Here is a 16,122-nt window from a genome sequence, read left to right as displayed (position 1 = left end):
AATGAAGGTAACAATCTATTTAACTGACTTCTTATTAAGGCATTTCCAATTCTTTACTAAGTGCATATTATATGTTTACTGAAGTTTCCTATAATTCTTTAGGATAAATTTCCAAGTGTGGACTTATTAGGTCAATGGCTATATGCACACTTTACATGTTGATATAAACAGCAGCTACCTAGAATAAGTATGTCCAATGATATCTAAATTCAGTCCACATTATATTGCCAATATAACTGAAAAATGGTACCTTATTTTTTGCTTTTAATTTCTTTAATTACTAGAAAATTGAATACTTATTTATCATTTATATTTCCTTTAACAATTTTGTGTTCTGACTCCAAGTCTAGAATAGGAAGTATAAAAGATGAGCCTGGAACAGTTCATCCTACTCATACCAGAAAGCGAGGACTATTAAAAGATATGTCAGAAGGACTGTGGAGTCAACCTGAATAAGCTTACCCTGCCCAAAGATGGGGCCACTTGAGTATTAGTAAGCAAACTGCAATGGACTGAAAAACCTCTTATATGCTGAAATTCAGAAGTTCATAATGGAACTAAAAAAAAAAAGAAAAAGAAAAAGAAACCCATCAATCACCACTGGAGGATGCTAGGGAATCTATTTACGATTTTGAAAACTGGCAAATAAAGGGAAAGAATCAGACATTTTTCTCACCCTTTCTATACAATCTCATACCTGAGGGTAACCAAATAATTACTGGAGGAGAGTTTCTATCTATAGAACTATTTCAGCGAATGAAAGAATTAAAATATGCGGTAGACTGAACTATGTATCCCAACACAAAGATATGTTCATCTTAATCCACATTCCTGTGAATGGGAACCCATTTGTAAATAGGACCCCATAAAGATGTATTATTAAAAGTGTGACCCCACTGAATCAGGGTGGGCCTTAAACTGTATTACTAAAGTCTTTTATAAGCAGAAGAAATTCAGATGCAGTCTGTCAAAGAAAACCACAGAACAAAACCAAAGACACCAAGTGACTGTGGTCTGCCATCACCAGAATGCTACTGACTCTGGGGAAAGCATGGCCTTGCTGATACCTTGATTTTGGACTCGAGCCTCCAGAACCAGGAGTCAAAAAATTCCTGTTGCTTAAGTCAACCCATGGTGTGGTATCTGTCATAGCAGCTCTGGTAAACTAAGACAGAATGTAACCATATTGCAATCCTTAGTGACTCTGTAGATCAAGGTAATGACCATAAATGGTTTTTAACATCATGAAAAAGAAAGAAATCAGAAATTACGTGCTACCTTTGGAATATTCCTGCCCCCACAAAAACTAAAACCCAATTCTTCTGATCAAGCCTCTAGATATAAGTACCAATATACAAAAAATATAAGATACAAAGTACATTATTTAACATTTCAGGGAAACAATCAGCAAAAATTTGTTTCTTCAATAAAACAGTTAAAAAAAAAAAGGAAAAAAAGATCTAAAGCATATAGATGAAAGGAGACTTGAGACAAACTAACCAAATACAATGTATGGACCTTATTTGGATTTTAAGTCAAACAAACAATCCTATATCTATATCTATAGATATAGATATATACACATATGACAGTCAAGGAGAACTGATTGGATATTTGTTAATATTATGTAATTATTCTTTTAAGGTTAGACAATAGTATTGTGACTGGTTTTTGTTTTTTTATTAAGGGGTCTTTTTTCTTTCAGAGACATAGTAAAATATTTACAGATAATATTATATAACAGGTAAGAGAGTAGAGAGGTGCAGTTCATACCAAATGGGCCATGTTTCATAACTGCCAAAACTAGGTGGCAGACACTGCTTCATTATACTATTCTTCTTTTTTTAATGTTTAAAAATTTCCAAGCTAAAAAGTTAAAATTTAAAGAAAAAAGATCTGTTCATAGCAATAGCCTGGTATTCTAAAGTGGTGTTTACTCTTTTCTCATTTATTTTTAGAGCTCTTTATGTGTTGAGATGCCCAATATATATGCCACAGGTATTTTCCCAGTTCATCATTTCTCTTTTGTGTTCATGCCATTCTTTACTACAGAGACATTTAAAATAATGTAGTTGTCAAAATTTTGTCACATCTTTTATTTTACAGTTTCTTGTTTATTGTTAAGCTGAGAAAGACTAGCCCAATACCAGAAATATATAAACATTTACCTATATTTCCCTTCAGTGCTCTAAAGATTTACTGGACAGGAACCCTACATACCCTCCTTTATGCCACCATTACAGCATTAGTTGGGAAAGACAAATATCATATGACTCTTCTATAAATTCCAGAAAGACAGATGCACCATGTCAGTATCCAAATGGAAGGAAAGTGCTAGGATCCAGGATCCAGTAATGACATAACGCCCATATTACTTTATGACTCCTAAAATATAGGAGTACCTCTATTATTTTAAAGAGGTACTATGTATTAAATAACTAGCTTGTTTCCCATTTTAAACAAAGATATCTATAATTCCCAGTGATAGTTTCTGATCATGAGGTTGCCACAGTTAACATTTAGCACATTAAAATTTAGTATGTTTAATATGTTAAAAATTAGTAACTAAATTAACATAATCCTAACCAAACAAAAAGACATTTGACACTTTAATTACATATTCCATGCAGTCTCAGCAGTCTCAGTAAGGGCAAATGTACAATTTCTGTAAGGCTTTTGGTAATATTGAAAATACGCTACAGACTCCTAAATAGGGACCAATGCTATAACTAAATCAAAGCATTTTCTAACTGAGGTTTTACTCTACTTTCTAAAGCATTCTGCAAATCACACGCACTACTGGGTTACTCCTTATCTTCAATCTTTCTCTATCCACAGAAGAAAATAGGAGTGATTGTAACTGATATTGTAAATGCCACTGAACAAGATGAAGAAATTGATTTGCACCTAGTCTAGCAGCGCAAAGAGCAAGCACTCAATAAGCATTCCTGAATTCTGAAACTCAGTGACTCTGCAGCAAAACCTGGGCTTCACATACTGTTCTATAAACTACCTAGTTAGTGAGAATTGAAATTTCAACTAATGGAAGATTGTTGCTGTCTCTTTACCATTCCACCACTACTTGGAATCTCAGCATCAATGTTGAGGATAGTTCAATTTAAAAGACTCCATGTACCATGCATCCTTTAATGGGTTAAAAATATCTCGATTCAGAGTTTTTGTGGGTAAAAGAAGTGTGAATATCCAAACTCCATTCTTACAGCTCCATAGGAAAACTATAAAATTCAATACAATTCACTCATCTTTTCTAAATGAAGCCATTGTTTTAAAATATACAATAATAAGTTCTTTCTTATTATTATTTCTTTAGCACAAGAAGCAGTCCTTTCTATTTCTCTTCCATGTCTGAAAACTCCACTGTGTTAAAAAAAATTTCCCTTATATGACTCCTTCTCAGTTCTGCATACTTCTAACTCCAGAGGTCAACAACACTCCCCCATACATGAAAAAAACTGCTACTTTCATAGCCCTTACTAAAACAGAACTCTTAAAATTCTTAAAGGAAATTCATATCCACTAATAACTTTCATACAAATTAAGCACTATTTAAACTGAACAAAATGCTAGATTTGGCTCTTCATGATTTACTCATATAATTATTTCCTCGACAGTAAACTATCAAGAACAAGGGAGAACACTTGTTATTTTCCCATTCTTAATGTAGTTATCATTCATTGCACAGTGCTGAGATCAGCTTCCGAACTACCCAGCCAGACAGCAGGAGTCCAGGGAATGGTTGCTTTCTCAATTGCAGCAGGGCTATGAGCAAGGTGCCCTGTAGCTTCACATTCAGCCCAACATCAAACCCCAGCAATCCCGTGGCCTGGTGACTGAGAACGCTCCCAGACCACAGCACCATTCCCGGTGGACTTGCCTGCACAAACTAAACTCCAACTACTGAGAAATGGAAACCTGAGATACATACAAAGAGGCACAAAGAAAGAGACCTCCAAAATGGATTTCTGCCTTCAAAACCTTAGAATATCTTGCCTACTGAGAGGATTTAGTGGTAACCCCTAAACAAAGCGCTACTGAACCACACAGTAAAATTAAAAAGGAAGGAGAGTCCCCAATTAGACAAATACAGAAAACACTTCTCTGGCAAAGCGAGGTAGCTATCCCCAAGAGGAGAGAAGTGTTAGAAGGGTTTCCCATCACCATGGCAATTTAACAGGTAGAATGAAAAGGTCCCAGAGAGCACCGTGCCACCTCATTTCCTTCCACAATGATATCACCCTTACCTTCCCAACCTTGAAGCGGTCTGGCAGGAAAAAGTAGATACCTCTCCCTGCTAACTGCCCCATCCGGGTCAAACTTTAGAATCAGCATCATACACTTTGTTTTTAAACGAAGGGAAAAGAGGAAGGGTTGGCATTATGAGCGGAATCTCCGTGACTTGCCAGAGGAAATAGCACAGACTACAGACAGCAGAAGCGCCAGGATTTCCATGTAGCTGGCACGACAGGTGACTGGGCGCTGCTTTGCAGACACCCCGCTCCTAGGGCTTTACCCAAGGTGGGGCGGGCAAGAAGGGAAGGAAGGAGAGGAGAAGCGGGCTGGAAGACGAGAGGTGGGCAGAAGCAGGGAGGGAAATCCACTTCATCTGGACATTGGGTTGGAAGAGGAGGGGCACAGCCCTTCTCCCTTAGAGAAACCGTTTTAAGGGATTTTCTGTCTCCACAATTAAGAGGAAAAAAAATGGCTCCAAGCCAAACGCCTCCTGATTTACACACACACACACACACACACACACACACACACACACACACACACACAAACCAAGCTCCTCTTTCGCCCCATTTTCTTACACGGTGAAACAAAAGGCAAAAATAGCAAACCAGCAGCAACCGCCACCCAGAGCTTTAGTGTCACACTCCCTCTTCCGACCCGCAGCCTCAAAAAGGACCCCTCCGTGTCGGCCCCATCCCTCGCTCGCCATCACTCAGCACCTCCGACCCCTCCCGGGCCGAGCGCGGCGGCGGCCGCACTGACGGTGGCGGCCGCACTGACGGTGGCGGCAACCGCCCTCCCGGGCCGGGGACCTCCCCCTCCGGCGCGCCCCCCACGCCGCCCGGCGCCGGGACAGAGGGGCCTGCGGGGCGCGGGCGCCTGAGCCAGCGTGCCCGTTCGCAGGGACTGACGCCGGGCAGGGACTCCGGGGGGCCATATGCGAGGGGCGCCCGGTCACTGCCCCCTCCGCGGGGCGGCGGAGCATCCCGCCCGAGCGGCGCGGACGGTGGCCCCGGCGCGCCCTGGCCCCGCCTCACCTCCTGAGGCGGCCGTGGCGGCGGCCACCCGCGGCTCCTCCGCGCCTCTCCGCCTCCTCCTCCGACAGCACCACTCGGCCGCCGCCGCCGCCGCCGCCACCTCCCCCCGTGTCTCGACCAGGCTCCGCCTCTCTCCGCCGCGGCCGCTGGGCCAGCCCAGCCACGTGATCGCGTCACGTGACCCAGACGGCGCGCGGCGCCTACCCGAGGCCCCCAGCGGCTTTCGGACGGGGCAGACCGGCTAGCGTCCGCCCGGCTCGCCACTATTGGGCTCGGTCCGAAAGGTTTGCGCCCCGGCGGCCCAGCTAGTGTCTAGAGGGTAGGTCGGCCCGCCGAGAGCGGTGACTCCAGCGGGTCTAGGTCCGCTCTCGCCGATATTCACCTCGCAGTCGTCCAGACCTTAACCGCTTCCCAGCTAGGCTACCTGCTCCCACTCCCAACATCAACAGAGCTTTGCCGCGCGCGCGCGGACACATACCCGGCAGACCGTTTTGCAGTGAAACGAGTAGAAACTACTCTGATCTGAACCTCGCTTACTTAAGAAATCCTAATTAGCCTATAACAGAACGATTTGCATGATGTCCGAACTTGGAGCCGGAAGTGGCTATCACATTGTCTTGGATTGAATGCCACTGAAAAGCACAAATTTGCTTGAACTATGAACCGACGTAGCTTCCCTGAAAGCAGTTATTAAGTGTCTTTGAGGGTGATGATCTCAGATATAGTATCGAGTCTCCCTCCCCCTCTCTACCCGTCCCCCTCCCTCACCAACCTCCTTTCCCTGTCCCGTTGCTCTTACAGAGAAAAGACCACATAGCATTATTTTAACTCTCATAGGGAAAAATTCACAGCCTTTCCCTCCTATTAAATTAATGGCCTGAGAGACAAACTTTATGCAACCCTCCTTCATTTTCCATCATATACTGATTGTGTGACTTTTCACATATGTATGATTTTAAGAAAATTTGGACAAGGTCAGCATTCTTTCTTCCTTGATTGGCGGTGTAAAATGCCCTAATTGTCCTTAAGAATAGCAGTCACACTTTGCAAGGGCTCAGCACTGTTTTGTTTTACCTATTTGCAAAAGGTTTCAAATTCCATTCAGATTTAAGAGTTTATGCTTCTGTGAATTTGTGCTTATAAAGAAAGAAAAGAAGCAGAGTGAGTCTAGTCAATTTCTGAAATTACATGCCCCCGATTTTACAAATATTGAAAGGTGCTACTAGATTTTTCTGTTTAAAGAAAGATTAATTTTAAATGAGGATATTTGCCTTATACATGCATGTAAACATATGCATTTAATAAAAGTAATAATAGAATTATTTGATAACAAAATTTTATAAGCACCTTTAAATTTGATTCTTTCTTTTTTTTTAACATGGGCAGGCACCAGGAATCGAACCGATTTCGGACATGGCAGGTGAGAACTCTGCCTGCTGAGCCACCGGGGCCACCCAAAATTTGATTAAGAAAGAAAACTACAGTTTAAATCTTAGAGTACTGTAAACATTAAAGATAGTCCTCATCAATTCAATGGCATGAATAGTTATGCTTTAACTGAGTGCTCAACATTATGCTAAACGCTGTGAGGAAAGCAAAGTGTACAATTTGGCTCTTGCCCTAGAAATTGCCAGTGTCAGAAAGAATTTAAAAATATATGGATAAAAAGTAAATAAGTAATAAAGGGGATAAGGAGTAAAATTAATTGGATGGATCAAAATATTAGTGGTCAAAGAGAGGGGGGTAAGGGAAATGGGATGTATGAGTTTTTTCTTTTTTTTTATTTCTTTTTCTGGAGTAATACAAATGTTCTAAATGTGGTGATGAATACACAGTTATATGTGAGCCATTGATTGTACACCATTGTATGGACCGTATGAAGTTTTGTCCATAAAAATATTTTTAAAAAATAGAATTATTTTTAAATATACACATAAAATTTGCACATAACATATTTTTAAAAGTCTCCCCACTCCTCACTCTCTCACACACACAATACACAAGCACACACACACACACACATTAACTGGAGCCAGCTGCCAAAGGCCTGATACTAATTATGAAAAATCAAAAACTCTGACCCTTAGAGAGTCAGGGAAAGGACTAAAAATGAAACTCTGCAGTTGAAAAGCGTCTGTGACCCAACAAATACGATCTATCTGACAACATATAAATGATTTAACAAATATCATGAAGACTGAACAACACAGATGTTCTCTTTTCTGGGAAATCAAAACACACCAACCTTGAAACTACTTTTCTCCCAGCACCATAGTCTTCCTTAAGGCCCTTATATACGAGCTCTCCTTGATTCGAGCACTGAATCAACCCTCAGCAAAACTCTAAAAACGCCTCCAAATTTGTTTTCTGCCTCTGCCATCAGTGGTTATGTGAATGGTCTTTGGAGCAAAGTGTCTGGATTGAAGTCTTGGTTCTATCACTTACTATCAAGTGACAACAAGAACAATATCCCTACCACTGTTTCTTTAACCATACGTTCAAATAATGGTATCCATCTCACAGAACTGTAGAAAGAAGTAAATGAAATAATTTATATAAAGTACTCAGTAGAGTGCCTGACACTAGGTACTCAATCAAAAATAATAGCTAATGTTTACTGAATTCTTCACCCGGGCCAAACATTGTGCTTTGTTTGCTCCTATTCTTACTGTTCTTTTTGTTCCCTATTCCTTTTGGCTGACTTTCCTTCCCGCTTCACACCCACACCCACACAAACACACCCATCCTCAGAGATCTATTCTCTCCCTCTGCTTTTTTTTGGAGGAAAATGGTTTGTTTAAGACATTTTAACCAGGAGTCTCATTTACAGGAGTCTATTAAATCTATTGTGAATCTGCATTTTAAGTTATTTTTTTTTCCTTTTCTAATTATGAAATGAAAACTGTTGCCTCTTTTTCAGGAATTTGAGACAATTGTGAGCCATTGGAAGGGAGATTTGGCAGCAGGGACTCTTCTACTGGCCTTTGAAATTCGGCTTGCCCAATAGTTCTCATTTTGTTGTGTTTGAGGTATGCTTTTAAACATTAGAATTATTGGCAACACAATCAAAGACGTTAAACCAATCTGCAATCATTGATAATTACTTTAAAAAAACAAATGTCTCTCCTGTGATATTCATGACTGCGACTCTATTAACTGGCTGGCCTCCAGCTCTAGGTTAAGTTTGAGGAAAGCGTCTTAGCTCCTGTGACCAAGCTCCTAAAAGTTCTCAAGACACATATGACCTTACTTTGCAAATTATACTCTCCTTCCCATCTGCCTTAGCACTCACAATGAGCACTCACAATGAGCTCTCAACTCAAACAGAATCTGATAGGCAATCTGGTATCAGTCAGGCCGCTCAGCTGTGACATAAACATTTTACACACATGGAGATTGGGCTGTGCACCCGCGAAGGAGTGTGGGGCTAGCACAACAGTTGAGCTCTACTGTGCTACTCCCTGAAGGCACAAGGGATCAGGAATCACAGTGGGGTGCCTGGTTTGGTTCCTGTTCCTTTCTCTTCTTTCTCCATTTGTCTGTACTCTGTCTTTCCGTGACTTCACTCCAAGGGGTCCTGACACTGAAGATCTAGAAGCTCTTCTCCTGAGGCCTCTTGTCTGCCTCTCCACCCTGCCCCACACCTGGTCCAGCGTACCTGTGGACACCTCTCCTCCCTCCAGCCACCACGCCCCTCATAGCCCAGAGTTTGTGCTGCCTGAAGTCCTCAGTCACCAAAGCACTCAGCACAGGCACAGGGAAACTGGCTCCTTGAAATAGGGAGCCAGAAAGTGTCCATGGTTTTGTCTTTGAATGTGTGCTGAGAGCCCAAAATTCCAGTGCCAGTGTAGGCTCCTTCATGGGAAATATAGCGCTTGGAATAAGAGAGGAAACCCCTGTGGTCCCTCTGTACTCTGCACGAGCCATGCCACATCCAGACTTGCTTTCAGGCTTGGATGCTACAATCGCCACATTACAAGGGGCGTATTCATAAATTGCCACACATCTTATAAAGGGTGGCAAGGATAGTGACGACTCTAGAAGCTATATTATAATGTTATACAGTTTTATAAATAGTTGATTTCATACATTTGAGAGCGATCATGTGAGAGCATTACTCCTTCTTAGTCATTACTCAAACTCTTGCTTTGGACTAGGCACTGCCTGAAACTAGAACCCAGGGTTTACAGAAAAGGAGATTGGTGCAAATAAAGACAGCCTTCACACAGAGAGTGGTCATCAGGGAAATGGGTAGCCTTGTAAAGTAGCCTTGAACCCATCCATGGCCATTCTTTCACTCTGGCAAGCTGGGCTGGATGACGCAGAGAGCAATTACCAGGTCCCCTGTCATCTCTCTACCTTAAAGCCTAGAGCCTGCTGTCAGCTGTCTGCTTCCTCTTCCTCATCCTGGTTAGCTCCTCCCTGAGCAAAAGTAACACCTGGGCCCAAAGTCTAGCCATTCACACACTAAAACAAAGCGAAAAATTGGCTCAGATCATTCTGGAGAAGAAAAAGATGGGAGGGAAAGGGCAAAAGAAAGAGGGAGCTTTTTTTTTTTTTACTCTGCTCCTTTCCCCCATTCAGAAGGCAGGCTGTGAGCAATTTGCCATGCTTTGCCCCACAGTTAAAGCATCGTTCTCCTTCCTCCCAATCCTTTCTATCCTGAGTTGGTTCCTTTTGGTGCCCTGAATTCTGGCCAGACCCTCTGAAAATAGGGAAATGTAGTTGGGTACCAATTTTTCTTTAAGCAGAGTGGTGGTGGGTGTTCCAGAAGGCAGTGAGTGGCCTTAAGTTGAGCCCTTGCTTAGGCTGGTAGACCCCATTGTCTTGGAAAGACTCTTTTTTCTTGCCTATGCCCTAAAAGCTGCCTTACCCTTTGAAGTGCAGAATTGATCTATGGGAAGAAGGACTAGGGATATGTGAAAGAAACTTGTGTTCCTCTAGGAGGAAAGGAATTGATGACTCCCACACCTTCTTCTACAAGACTGAATGTGAAGGGCTCATATCTGCATAGACAAGGAAGGGGAGGGGTGGCCAAGAGAGCTGAGTGATGGGAGTCCATGCACCGAAGCTGGTGGTATTCCAGAGGAAGCTAGTGGGATGGGGAGAAAGGGATACCCCCGTCTGTGATATGACCCTAACTTCAGGAGGCTGGCTGCCCTCTGGGAAGCTGCTGGGTATCAGGGCCAAGGGGCTGGTAGATGAGGGCTATGATATTTGGAAATGAAGACTATTAAGGTATATAGCTTGTGACGGACACATAATACAGAGATATTAACTTCTGTCAAAGATCTAGCACCTTAAACACTTGGGTCTTAACTATTAATATGTGACCTGTTTGTTATATCTTGTTTTGTTTTCTTTTAACCACTCCATGGAAGAACCAGTCAGAATGTCACATTCAGAATTTCTGAATACAGTGAGGGTATTTTGGAAAGAATGTCAGAAAGAGACATGGCCACAAGGCCTGGGTTACAATCCATATCACCACTTGGTAGACTGGGCAAGCTTGGGCAAATTACTCCATCTCTCCAGCCTTCCTTTCCTTTCAAACTCTAAAATTCTATGACTCTTTGAATGACGTTTGTTGATAGAGAGATACAGTGTTCCCTCCTGGCCCATGACTTCTCTCTGTAGTTTGGGACATTTATGCCAACCTATCATCAGGGATGCGTCTTTCCACAAAGCCTGGTGAAAGTGAGAAACAAGGCTAACTGCAAGGGATTATGGGGTATAGCTGCATGCAGTTTTATCCCTCGATAGACTTCTTAAAGTATAAAATATCAAAATGAGTTTGCAAGGGGCAGACCTCCCCAGTAACGTTTAGTTTATCCGTAGCAAACTCATCCAATGTATGCTTCTTAAGCCAGGAGGACTGTAGAGGAAGAAAGAAAGACAGGGCATCTTTAAATTAAATTTCTATCCCTATCCCATCCTTTCCTTTACTGTCCTTCCTCCCATACTATTCTTTCCTTGACCCCAAAGCCAAGCTATGAAAGTCCTTGACTAGGGCTAATGTACAAGTATTTCTCTATTGGGGTTGGGGCGGAGTGGGTGGTTTCCTACCAGAAATTTTCTGAAAATACAAGCACAGCAAACACTGTTGGTTGTACTAACAACCATTCTCCCCTCCTCATAGCTGTGTGTGCAGGAAAACCTGGCCACACCATTAGTCCCTAACTGGTCTAAGTCAGAGGTTCTTAAAGTGAGGCTCCCCTCTAGCAGCACCTTCCTCTGGGAATTGTTAGAAAGACAAATTCTTGGGCTACACCCTGAACTTACTGAATCTGAAACACTGATGTTGAAGCCCAGCAATCTGTGTTTTAACACTCCCTGCAGGTAATTCTGATGCACACTGAAAGTTAGAGAGCCATTGATATAAACTAATCTGACAGTTCTGTTCTCTTATTTTTAGAAATAGGCAATTTATCCAGTACCAGTCAATGAAACTTAAGGAGCAGCTTGCTAGGGAAATCTATTGGAAACCGTTTCTTAGCTCTTAAAAGAGACTTAGGACCCTCCTTTCAGAGGTCTGTGAGGTCAAATGGTTTTCATAATAATCTAAGACATTATTTGCCTTTTTCTCTCTCCTTCTCTTCTGAACACACACTGGACTTTTACAGAGGCAACATGTGATACGTGACACTACAACAGGTTGAATTCAGAAGCAGATAAGATAACACATTTGTTTTCTATTAAGCCGGGCATTAAAGAGATTTGTGAAAATATAAAATAATGTCACTCTTCTCATTAAATGTACTTTTTTTTGGAAAATATAGGGAGGTTTTTTTCCATTAAAATGTACTGTTTGTGTTAACATGTACTAGGTTTATGATTATTTTAAATGAATTAATAAAAAAGCATTTTTTAAATGTTGGTTTTAATTTATAAAATGGTAAATATCCATAGACATAACCACATTTTTTAAAAAGGCTCTTTAGGGTCTCCAATGGGTGTCCTGAGAGGGAAAGTTTTGAGAACTACTGTGCTGGATGAGGAGGTGATGCCTGGGGCTGCTACTGCCATCTTGTGACCAAGAGAGGACCCAGTCGACACACTGCAGAGAGCAGAACAGAAGTAGCAGCTCTGGTGTCTATTCTATACACCTTCGCTATTTTGAAACTCCTTGTTCTCAGATGGTAAGTCTCTTTATTGCTTAAACGATTTAGGATTGGATTTTCTCTTGCTGACAGAATCTTCCTAGCTGTTTTAATTTATACTCAGCTCTGAGGGCCTCAGTGCCCTTGCCATCCATCTTTATGTTTTCAGGTCTTTGAGGATCAATGACACTATTGAGCAAGTGAAGATACTGAAGCTCCAAGAAAAAATATAAAAAGAGATAGAGAATAAAATGTGAGAAAGCTGCCACTCGCGAAGTTAACAGAAATCATTAGCATTCTAAAAGTAGATGTCAAAAAACAGACAAAACATCATGGAAATATACTGGAACACATACAGTTAGGAAAGTAAACCTTCTGATTAAGGCTATGTACTTAAGCCATTGTAATTTCTATTTTAAAAAATTGTTAACCTTTATGTAAATGTTAGCCATTTTCAGTTTGACTCAGTAAAAAGCTTAGATTTTGTAAATGGTAATTCTAGTTCAAAGCCTTAAGGTGATGTTTGCCAGTAGGACCGCTGGAATATAAATATCAAGTCGTACCTTTGTAATTAAGCATTGTTCCAAAGAGGATCACTTATTAGACGTGTAAATACTATTTGTTATATAAGAAAATAGAGAAAGAGGGTCTCTGAAAGATAAGAGAACTTTTAAAGTATTAGATACAGAAGAAAACAAGTAGCCCCAGAAATAATTATCTACATTAGGGTAACCATATGGCTCAAAATTAATACAAGAGTTTTGGATGTTGTAGCAGATGGATAATGTGTCCACCATTAAGCCCTGCCATATGATAAGAGTTGTATCTAGAAGCCTCTGCCCAGCCAGGAACTACATTTCCCAGCCTCCCTTCCAGCTACGTAAGACCATGTAACTGAAGCTTGTGATGGACAGGTGAGGAAGTGATGTATGTCACATCTGGCCAAGGCAGTTAAGACATTGGTGTGCTTCTCCCCCTCTCTCTTTCCCTGTCTGCCAGCTAGATGCAGAGGACTTGAATCTCCATGGAATTGAGCCATCAGATGGAAAGACCTGGGTTTCTGAATCTGCTCAGGTGGAGGGCAGACAGCCAACAAGGAATACCTACATGGGACTGCTAACGGAGTACAAAATAACGTTTCATTTGTTAAGCTCTGAAATTTGCATGTAATGTTGACATAGATGCTAAGCAATCTTGAAATCTTCAAGCTCTAAGCAGGTATCAGAAAAGTTTTTGACATTAGGAGAAAAAAGAACAAGTTTCATATTTACTGTTGTATCACCATGCCCAGGGACTAGTGGCAGATAGTGATTAAATGTTTGATGAATATTTAATTCATTTAATTCACCCATCCATTCATAATTGAATGCCCGGCTTCATAATTGAATGGATGGATGAATTAAATGTTTTTATGAAGGCTATGATATTTGGAATAAAATAACACTGAACATTGTGGAGAAGGTTTCACACATTAACTAGGATTTATTTCCGTATATTTTAAGAAAATAAGAACTGGATAAAGTTGCCTCAAAAGGTAGTGTGTTTTCCTGGAGTTAATAAAGAATAGGTTAGGCAACTACGTGGCAGGAGTGTGGAAAGTTCAAACTTGGAGAGGTGGTTGGACTAGCTTCATCTTGATATTTTTAATAAAGTGATCAGCTATCTAGTTAAGGATTCTATATTTAGCCATTTTAATAATGAGTAATATTTTTAGTTGTTTTTTTTTTTACGGGGGTGCATGGGCAGGGAATTGAACCCAGGTCTCCCACATGGCAGGCAATATTTTTTGGATTTTAAATTATTAATTTAAGAAGGAAAAATAAGAGATGAAAAATCCGTATTTCAAAATGGTTTTCAGATCACACACCAAAGGAATCTGTCTAATTGTTTACCTAAAATTACAGGCAAGGTATCCTATAGGAAATTATCACTTCTAGAATTCTGGCCTTGCAACCCTTAACACACACAGAGAGACAATGATGAATTCCAGTTGGTATGACAATCAGAAAAAAAATTTTTCTTTGATATTAACTTCCCAAATAACTTAGATTTTACATGAAAAAAATTCACAGGATGAGAGAGAAAATATACATTGACACTCGTTTATCTATGGTAGACTTCTGAATGTAAATTCCATTTCTCTTAATAAGACTGAAAGATAGAACAGGAAGTTGGCTTGAGAAATAGGACAACCTGAATCTACAGATTGGATAGTTTTCCTAGAAGTGATTTAGAAAAGAGAAATATATCTTTCTAGCTATAATCTATTTATCTATCTATCTAATCTATCTGTTTTAGGTGTTACGTACTTTCTCTTAATCTTTCCAAATCTCCTAAATAATAGAAGCAAAGCAGTGGAGAAGTAGACTAGTTGCCTAGCAACATGAAATTAGTGAGACATGTTCTCTTTCATTGACTTGATTTTAAATCAAGCTCTTCAAAGCAACCATGAGATAAATGACAAAATGTACAAACTCATAATGTCAGCACCATGCAGTGAGCTTGAGGAATAAAGCTACATACGTGGTTCATATATTAAGATATTGGAGTTGAGTTGTAAAATATTCATTTTAGTCCAGAAGATCCATCTTTTCCATGTAGTGATTAAACTTTTTAAAATGGCTCTTGCTGATGTGGACGTGGATCTCCAGGGTCTGTGTGTGGATTTCTTTTTTGTTTGTCAATTTTGTTTTAATATAGTAAAACAAGTATGAAGTCAAGAAAACCTTTGTAAATCCTTCTACACAGTGGTCTCAAAAGAAGAAGGAAAAATTTTAAAGAGACTGTCATCCTCAAATGTAGAAATTTATAAACTAGGAAACTATATTCTTTTGTCAGTACAAGTCAAATGCATTCTTTCTCTACTGGAAATTAAGTCTGAAATCCAGACCAAGTTCATTTATTCCAATGTACTGATTCCGAGGAGAAAAATTACAGTTTATAGCAGCATTTTATTTCACTGATAAGACAGGGAGCAAAGGAAGGACACATTCCAGCTCATGAAAGTTCTGGATTCCCAAAGCAGGAATAGCGTGTGTCTGTGCTTTCAAAACTCTTGGTCAGAGCTCCTCCTAGTGGAATAACTTACTCAGTACCATATTGTAAGACTTCCCCAAGAAGATTCAAATTTTTAATCGATGTAGCAGAGTGTCACATATTCAATAAACCACTAATTCCTTCTTAGGATGGAGGAAAGAGTTCACACTGAGTGCTTTTTTTTTTAAAATGCACTATTATTTCTTTCATTTAGCTTATAATTGATCATTATTACATTGAGAGTTTGGTTAACATTTGCATAGGGTTTATGACCTGTCAGGTGCTATTCTGAGGGCTTAAGTACAACCGCTCATTTAATCCTCACAACAACTATATGAGGGAGATACTAACTTCCTCATTTTATAGGTGAGGAAACAGAGGTTCAGAAATGAGAAATAATTTGTCCAGTGTCATAGGCTAGTAAACGGCAGACTCAGGATTTGAACCCTGCTGTCATTGAGCTTTACTATGCTATGTTGTCACAAACTTGGAGTAAGCAGAAAATGTCACAATGTGTATTTAAAAGCTTCTTGAGTGTTATGATGTTGAACTGATCTTTTTTTTTTTTTTCACATAGGCAGGCACCAGGAACTGATCTTTTGAAAGTTTTTGAGGTATGATTAACATACAATAAAATGAAAAAAAATCAAAGTGCTCAGTTGAATGACTAAGCAGATGTGTATATCGATACAAACACT

General features: G+C 40.3%; 2 protein-coding genes across 12 annotated transcripts in view; one reads left to right on the top strand and one right to left on the bottom strand.

The window, feature by feature from the left end:
* Positions 1–5,726, bottom strand: part of TULP4 (TUB like protein 4) — a 422,942-nt gene extending 417,216 nt beyond the window's left edge. For 2 of the 7 annotated variants that reach the window (XM_077149357.1, XM_077149363.1), the window contains exon 1: positions 5,289–5,408. The gene's annotated coding sequence lies outside the window, so the exon portion shown is untranslated. Of the gene's footprint in view, positions 1–462; positions 1,418–5,288; positions 5,409–5,670 lie in introns of those variants that run through there. The other 5 variants (XM_077149362.1, XM_077149360.1, XM_077149364.1 and 2 more) reach the window with 5 other exon arrangements.
* The window catches only part of SERAC1 (serine active site containing 1), a 228,164-nt gene continuing 217,521 nt past the window's right edge, over positions 5,480–16,122 (top strand). For 2 of the 5 annotated variants that reach the window (XM_077149370.1, XM_077149367.1), the window contains exons 1-6: positions 5,480–5,607; positions 6,675–6,708; positions 8,209–8,317; positions 12,221–12,427; positions 13,388–13,606; positions 16,002–16,038. The gene's annotated coding sequence lies outside the window, so the exon portion shown is untranslated. The remainder of the gene's footprint in view (positions 5,608–6,674; positions 6,709–8,208; positions 8,318–12,220; positions 12,428–13,387; positions 13,607–16,001; positions 16,039–16,122) is intronic. The other 3 variants (XM_077149371.1, XM_077149369.1, XM_077149372.1) reach the window with 2 other exon arrangements.

The sequence above is a fragment of the Tamandua tetradactyla genome, chromosome 2 (genome assembly GCF_023851605.1).
Source record: "Tamandua tetradactyla isolate mTamTet1 chromosome 2, mTamTet1.pri, whole genome shotgun sequence".
NCBI lineage: Eukaryota > Metazoa > Chordata > Mammalia > Pilosa > Myrmecophagidae > Tamandua > Tamandua tetradactyla.
Note: the sequence above shows the minus strand (reverse complement) of the source record. Positions and strands in the feature narration are given on the sequence as shown.